Consider the following 9,274-nt stretch of genomic DNA (forward strand, 5'->3'; position numbering starts at 1 on the left):
GTGATGATGGCCGTGCGCACCGGGTATGTGACCCAGGGAACAAGGAAACTGCTCTTTTGCTGAACTCTTGGGTACTGCAGCCACTTGGGCATGCGGCGAAATTTAATGAAAATGTAACAAAAGATTCTCCTCCCGGCCCTCCAACGGGGATGGAGTGGTCTGCTTACCAGCTCCAGAGCAGCGGGTTTCATCGCCCCTGGGTTGCCCGTTGCGGGTTCTTGGCGGCCGGCCGTGAGATGGGTGGCGTCTGCTTCCTTTGCGACGAGCAGACAGGGTGCGGGATCTTGAGCTGGGGCAGCTTGCTTTCTTACAAAGGCAAGCCGTGACCGCATCGTTGCCATGGACATGTTCTAGCAATGAGTACATGACCCATCTACGAACATTGTCTCCGTGTGGGCAGCGCACAGACACGAAAGACAGCGATCGTGACTGTCAGAAGGCGAGAGATAACGACTGCAACCAGGAATAACACACAAATGGAAAGGCATCTTTAAAAAGACGCGTCTTTAAAAAGACGTTCCACGTGCGCCGCTATTTTAGAGAAATATACTCTTTTTTAGAATATACTCTTTTATTTCTGCCGAAGTGCTCAGGGGCGTTCTCTGCAGTGCACCAGTGCAGAGGGGGGAGAAGCCGCTGAAATGCGCCGTCAGATCCAGCAGAGGTGAATGAACAGCCGTGGGAATTCAGCTCAGTGAACATCGACCGTTCGGCTCCGAAGAGAAAATCTGAATGAGTGGTTGCATACCAGCTCCTTATATACCCGTATGTTTGGGGGAGTTGTATGCAAATACCACTCGCCAATTTTCATTGGCCTTTTTTCAAAGATCAGAGGTGTTTCGGGCTCTCAAGAGTGACCCCCAGAGTGACAGATAGGGAAGCAAGTTTTTTGGTTAACCTTTTTATTTTATTTTTTAAGTTTGGTGGAAGTTTTAATGCAATAAATGTTAATATAGTAACCATGTTTGATTTTGTGATTACTATGATTTTACTACAAAAAAAAACCATGGTGATACTATGGTTACTGTAGTAAAACCATGGTTAATTTTTGTAAAGGACAGATAGGGTTAGGTTTAGGGGTAGGGGTGGGTGTAGTGTGTCTGTGGGACTCTAAATAAATACAATAAACACACTGCAGTGATATCCCTGTACTGTATGTTAGTATTCAATTAGAAGTGCAAATTGTACCTGCCACTATTTGCACTGGGGTGCAAACAGCATCTAACACTATTTGCACTTATTGCAAAGAAGATGCTTTTAAGTGTAAATAGCATCTATCGCTATTTGGCTAATAAACAGCCTCTGCCTTATGTTTAACCGGTTAATTTACATAAACTATCCGAAAGAACTGATTCACTTACAGTAAATGATTTGGTTTTCCCAGTGCCTTGGCTCCACTGCAGCGTTCGCAATATAAAGTGACAAATGTAGAGTTTTGTGACCATACAGTGCTACTCCTTGAAAAATGTAGCTTATTACTGGAAAAGCTACACTATTGTGAAAATAGCTAAGCTGCTGTCATGCTACTGAAAAATGTAGTTAAGTTAGTAGCGTCGCTGCTTTTATTTATAATATAAAGAATTTAAAATATTTTTTTACATTTTTAAAGCTATGCATGAGTAAAAACGTATACGTTTTAGGTGTTGTCAATACGTCTATATTGTACGTTTCAGCGTCAATCCAAATGTACAAAAATATGCGTGTAGATGTTACATACGAATGCCTATGAATCATAATGAGATCAGGCTGAGGTTTAATACTTTAGGTTAGGGGCTTGTATTAACTGTACAGTATGTATCAATATTAACAGTGATACTTGTCTTAGCAAACACCATAATGACCTGAGTGATCCAGGCACCATCTTAATCAGTGAGCTGCAATCTTGCAGGTTGTAAATACGAGCCAGCTTTGCATTCACAATCATGCCTGCTTTTGTGAAGTATGAGGGCTATTTACACCTGCGTTTCACCTCCAGTCACATAATACAATATGGAGTGCATGCCACATGCATCCCAAAAGCCTGCTTCATTGGCCACACAGGCATTGGCTGGAGGCAGTGCAGGAATAAACTGGCTGGGAAGTGTATCCTGCTAGGAAATTTTCTTAGTGCTGGCTTGAACCGGCAGGGATCAGGAGTTAAATGATGATGGAGGACTTGTCTCCTTCGGCAAGTCTAAACCCGTAGAAATCTGTGTATGTGTGTGCTGGAGACACAGAGAGACCAGTTAAAACAAGGAGTGGGTGTCAGAGAGGAAACCTCCTTACCGCATACACCTATTACGCAAATTCCACCCAAAACATTGTCATTGATTACTGTTTAATGATAACAGAGTTCATTGGCCTGTCATCACGGTTGCTACGGGATTACTAACACACAACATAGACCGGTAACACCTCTGTCACTATGGTCACTTTTGGCTTTGTTGAGTGAAAAAATACTTTGATAACTCATATTGTGTCAATATCATATATACCACATATAAATGGTGCCCCTTTGGCTAATACAATTCCAATCTTTAAGGTGGTGTTTGACATCAGATGAAACTTTGGTTGCTGTCTTTTTTTTTTTTTTTTAAACAGTACATGAGCAAATGGCAAATAAAAGCATGTCAGAAATGATGAAAAATAAAAATCTAGTTTAAAACAGATGTGTCGAGTTTATTAAAATGTAATCTTATACACGTTGATTTCAAATGTTTTTGAAAAACTTTAATTCATATAATTCAATAATTTGAAACTAATGACCTATTTTATTTCCAACTTGAATACATGTGACTACACACATCTTAATATACGCTTTCAAAAATATTACAAATATTAAATAATATATTTAAAATAATATTTATTTAATATATTATGCATTTTAACATTTATTTATTTATGCCAAAAATGTCATGAATTTTCGAATCATAAATATAATTTAATCAAATATAATAAAGTGTTCTTGGGGTTTACCGCATTTGATAACCTGAACTAACCTTGCCATAAAAGGTAAAATTATGATCATTTTAAATGATTTACTGACATAAACCTGCCACAAAATTCATGATGGTCAATAGTTCTACACTGTAAATAAAAATCCTGTTGTTTTTACAAAAAAAAAACTGCCAGAATAATTCTGTTAAAAATACAGTAAACATGTAAACAACTTCACAGTACAACCTGTACATTTTACAGTTTAAAACTGTTGTAATTTACATGATCACGCTGGCACTGTAAAAAAAAAAATCTGTTAAATTTACAGTAAAAAAAAAAACCTGTCATAAACTTGATATTAACCTTCTGAAACTGTAAAAATCTGCTTTTTACTTCATAAGGTATTGTTAATCACTGTAAAAATGACAGAAGAACACATGATGACATGAAGTTCACCAACAGTGGCTCTTCCAAGAGCAATGATCAGTAAACATGTAGAGACAGCGCTCAATGTCACTCACACAAACACTAAACACCATCAGGGTAACACATGTGAAATTTAAATAATGCAGTAAACATTAAAAAAACTACATCAAATATAAAACAGAACACCCCAATGTACGTAACTGATATTAAAAATAAGAAGAAACATAACTATTCCCATAAAATATAATGAAATGTAATGAGTCATGCAGGGAATTGTGGGAACGCACGCAATTAGTTTTTTTACTGTAATTTTACTGTAAAAAGTACATGTACTCTCTTGTTAAACATAATGTAAATTTTTACCATTAATTATACAGGAAAATCATACTTTTTACATCTAAAAATGTAATTTTTACAACATTTTATTATAAAAAGTACTGTATTGTCTTTTAAAATATATTGAAACATTTTACTGTATATTTTACAGTTAATACTCTTTAATCAATTAACGTTATTTTCTATTGCATTTTTACTCTGTACTCTGTGATGTAATTTCCTACATGTGTTTTTCTTTCATCACAATAAAATGGATATATCTTACCTGATCTTGAATTGGTGTACTAAAGTTTTTCAAATATTTATAATATTGTCACACAGAACGGCTTTATCAAGTATCAGTTTTTATTTTCAGACTTTGAACCTTTTAATGAGACTTTTTTCATTTTTTTTTTTTTTTTTTTTTTACGATATTAGGATGATTATACTAACTAGATTTTTATTGACTTGATTTTATGCCCCACTTCATATAAAAATGAATTCTTGAAAATTTCTTAGTTCTCAAATATTTTCTTAAGAACATCTTCATTTTTATTCTTAAGAATATAAAGACAGGCTTTGACATTGTCAGATCAGCCTGCTCATGGAGTTGCCTTGTCTAATAGCCTACAACAAATTCAACACTGGTAAATCGTAACGAGAAACTCGCAATCATTTATTTGAATGTAAAGTGCATAAGATGTGTTAGTTTAATGACATTAACAGTCATAGGAGAATTTACTTGCTGTTAACCATTTGACCACTTTTAATTTAATGGAGGAAAAGTAAAGAAACAAAAAAGAGGTTATTGTTGAGGAAATTATTTCAAGGAAAAAGTTCTCCTTGGGAAGCTTGATAATAATATCATGTTGGAAATTAAGAGGCGGGTAAATGGGAAAGGTGGCGGAGGATGTCTCCGCTGTGTCCAACTCTGATAGGGATGAGGATGGGGGGTGAAAAAGAAAGTCTCAGCTTTCTAATGTTATAATTCTTCTGTTTCTATGAACTCTAAAGATCGCAGAGAGAGCGCTATATGCAGCACATCCATTTGAATAAGCGTGATTGATCACCACATTAAGAAACTTCAAAACAACATTTATTGTTTGAATTTGGTGATAACATTTACATTGTTTACAAGCTGAAAATAAAAATATAATTAAACACAAAACAGTCAGAAACGTGTTTTGGTCTAAAATCACATTTCTACATAAACAGCTCATTCCGACTTCAGACTAAACATGAATAACCCAGATCTTACCTTTTAGAATTTAAGACAACTGTGAAGTTATCCTAACTTTAACATGTTATTTACGACCAGTGTTGGGGAGTAACGGAATACATGTAACGGGATTACATATTTAAAATACTAAATATAAGTAACTGTATTCCACTACAGTTACAATTTAAATCATTGGTAATTAGAATACAGTTACATTCAAAAAGTATTTTGATTACTGAAGAGATTACTTTGCATTTTATTGTCATTTGTTTCATTTAATATTTAGTCCTTTCAGATGTTAAACATTCATACATATAAATGAAGAACAATCTTAAGAAAAAAGATAAGAACTTTCTTAAGAAGTATATTCGGGAATACAAAATATTCGTAACTTTTTCTTAAGTTACAAATTAAGAAGAAAATGGTAGTTGAGAAGAAATTTCTTCTTAAGAACGTTTTGTGAATCTGGCCCCAGAATGTAATTTTTTTTCTAGATTCTTAAAATGGGTACTCTTCTATGGGTAATCAGTGAAATAGTCTACCTGGTTTCTTGGAATTACGTTCCTATACCAAGATTTTTTGGAAATTAATTTTTATGTGGCTTGTTTTATGTATGGCGGCAGTTCCCTGGTGAAATGAACACTAGAGGTGCTACAACAACAATGACTTTTACTGACTTTCACGAGTAAAACAGCAGATTATCGTATCGTAAACACTTAGTTTTCGCCCTGTTCCTCACACAGTGCTATCTTATGACATCTAACACTTTCACTCTAGCGCATTTTAACGTCTGCATTACATAGGCAACTACATTTACAAGCTTGTTCAAGTGTGATCAGATTGCACGATAGCATAACTGATAGAGCGTTGCACCTGCGATTCAAAGAACCGGAGTACGAGTCCTGAAGAACAGGCGACTTGACCCATGAGCTGAAAATGTCATATGCTGGGTTTCAATACAACTATTTTCAAGTGAATTGTAAATATGCGCTTAAAGGGGTCGTGACATTTTTTTTTTCTTTTTTTTTTTCTTTTTTTTTTTTTATTATTATTATAATTTTAAAATGTTCCTTGAGGTTCACTTATAATATTAGTAAAGTTTTTTTGTTTGTTTTTTTCACAAAAAACAGTCATATATTTGTAAAACTTGACCATTTTCCACCGTCATTCTGACCCTCTGTCAGAAACACTTTGTTTTGGTGCTGCTTCTCCTTTCAGACTTGACAGTAAACGCCCACTGATCTGATTGGTTCTCTGCTCTTGACTGACCTGCTCTCTCTACTTGCCATCTCACTGCTCACCACTACTGGGCAGGGCTACTGAAGTCATACTGTACAATTGGTGTTAATTTGTTGTTGTGGAGGCGGTCAGATGCAAATGTATACCACAGTGTGACATCACTATGTGGAGGAAGTAAAGAATGAGACGTTTTGGCAGCTTGGCTTCAACAAAAGCTCTTTTTGCAGTGAGGATGAAGTTTTGAGTTCTGAAACTTACAGTATGTTTTTAAACTACAATTACCTCTTATATGTTAAAAGGATCAAGGAAAATTTAATTCCTCGTGTCATTACCCCTTTAAGAAAACCTGAATGGAAACGCTTGATATGCGCATAAACTCTCATACAAATTTATGCACTAGGCAAACTCCTCGAGTTTCGCAGAAGTCAAAATGCACATTAAGGTAATGGAAAGTGTTTTGACCATTTGTGCACGTGTAAAGGCTGGCTGCGTATGGGCATAGCATTGTACAAGATATTACACTCATTCTGCGGCGTCTCCTGGCAGCATTTATTAATATGATGTACAATTGCTCCAATACTTGCAATGTGCATGTTGTAGTGTATGGAAATGAGCAATGATTTGCATTTTCGTAAAGGAATATTCCAGGTTCAGTACAATTTAAGCTCAGTTGACAGCGTTTGTGGCATAATACTGATTACCACAAATATTAATTTTGACTCGTCCTTCCTTTTCTTTAAAAAAAGCAGAAATCTTCGTTCCAGTGAGGCACTTACAATGAAAGAGAATGGGGGCAAATTTGTGAACAAGACATAAAGGATATGCATGTAAACATGATTTTAGTGTGATAAAATGGCTTACTAACCTTTTCTGTGTAAAGTTATAACCAATTTTACAACCTAACCATGACGATGTAATTGTCAACAAACCCTAAAACCCTAAAATGACTAAAAATGACAATTTAAAGAACTTTACAGCTCAAATAATACATGAGTTTTAACAGAATAATTCATCTAAGTGCTTTTATACAATTATAAGCTTCACATTTCTGCTTTTAAACCCTCCAAAAATTGGCCCCATTCACTTCCATTGTAAGTGTCTCACTGTAACCTCGATTTTTGCTTTTTTTTATTATTTTTTTGGGGGGGGGGGGGGGTTCCCCTTTTTCACCCAATTTGGAATGCCCAATTCCCAATGCACTTTTAAGTCTTCGTGGTTGCATAGTGATTCGCCTCAATCCGGGTGGCAGAGGACGAATCCCAGTTGCCTCCGCGTCTGAGACCGTCAACCTGCGCATCTTATCACGTGGCTTGTTGAGCGCGTTGCCATGGAGACATAGCGCGTGTGGAGGCTTCACGGCATCCTCCGCGGCATCCACGCTCAACTCACCACGCGCCCCACCGAGAACGAACCACATTATAGCGACCACGAGGAGGTTAGCCCATGTGACTCTACCCTCCCTAGCAACCGGGCCAATTTGGTTGCTTAGGAGACCTGGCTGGAGTCACTCAGTATACACTTAAACCTTTTGGATGGAAATGCTTTAGAAGCCCGACAAAATCAGTTAGGTTTAGGTTTACGGTTGGGAGGTTGGTGTTGTTGATTTAAAACCCTAAAAACCTCATCTGTTTGGGAGAATATTTAACTCCATTTAGCACCACACAGTGGCCATTTCACTTTGGATCTACCGCGATATGTGTAATGAACCACATAACATAATTTGGCAAAAATGTCGCCACCGTCATGTAATTTTCATGAGACAAGTCAAACATTTAGAAGTCCTTTTAAGCATATTATGATAGAATACTAGCAAGTTATTTTTTACTAATACATTACTTTTCTCTTTACCTCAAGCTTGCTTCACACTTAAACATTCTTTAAAATCACAGCTATCATACCTCAAATATCTTGTTTGAGCGTACAGGTAAATCTGCAGGAACTGTATATCAATGTAACAAAGAATTCCAGAAACAGTATACAGTATTTGGTGGCGGTTTAAAATGGCATGCTAAATATAGCACTTTCATTATCTTAATTCCAGCACCATGTTACTCATCTATTATTAGAAAGGAATGTGACGTGTCACAGAAAGGTGCCAAATTCTAGAAAGTAGAAAGTTTATTGCTCATACCTGCAAAGATATCTCACATATTTCTTCACCACACTGTTGCACAAGTGTTGTTGCGACAACCTTATATCATACCTTAGACATACATGGTCGCTGCGTGAAGCATTTACCCATGTTTCCATTGATGATGGGATAATGGGGGGGGGGGGGGGGGTTATGATGCACAGTTTATGTAGTATGGATGTGTCAGACTTCATGCAAAAAATCATTTTGAAATTGTGAATCAGTTTTAATGAATTACAATGAATTGATGCATCCCTTCTGAAACCTCATGTGTTTTCCACACTTTCTCTTTCTGAGGTAAACACATTTCCTGTGTAATCACAAGGCTATTCAGTCCTTCCTGAGTATTCATTTCCTCTCTCCCTCTCTCTCCTTCACTCTGGCCAATAAAAGAGAGGAAATGATGTTACGTCACTCAAGTGTTGTTTAATAGAGGCCTTTCCCAAACACTGCATCACTTTCACATCTCACAGGTCAACTCCAGCCAAACCACTCATGCCCGGTTCCTTTGATGAGACAAAGGTCACTATACCAGAATGCCAATGCACATCCTGTCAGTTGTTTTGTGTCTAATAGATTTTCCTGCTGTGAAAACAGGACATTTTATTTTTTGGGTGAACTATCAATTAAAATGTAATTTTTTAAAAGCAAACAAAGTTACATAAAAACGTATGAAACACTGTAAAAAGAGTTATAGAAATGTACTGTATTATCTGCTCAGTCAACTCTCTAAGCAACATTGAGTGTTTACTTCATATTTCACCAGACTGCCAGGAAGCCATGTTGGGTCTTGCATCACAACTAACAAAATCCATAAACTCTGGAAAAGTCGTTTCTTATTCCTTTCAGGAATGTACAGGAACAGCTGTGCCCCTGACGACAGGAGCGCATAACTACTGTCAGGCAGATGAGAAATATGAGTCTCTGCTGCCACCTGATGGTCTAAATGAGCTACTACATCAGTCATCTTGTTACCTGTCTAGAATTGATCACAGATCAAGAAATAACAAACCCTAAAGTAATATATA

The sequence above is a fragment of the Myxocyprinus asiaticus genome, chromosome 4, assembly GCF_019703515.2.
Source record: "Myxocyprinus asiaticus isolate MX2 ecotype Aquarium Trade chromosome 4, UBuf_Myxa_2, whole genome shotgun sequence".
NCBI classification, from domain to species: domain Eukaryota; kingdom Metazoa; phylum Chordata; class Actinopteri; order Cypriniformes; family Catostomidae; genus Myxocyprinus; species Myxocyprinus asiaticus.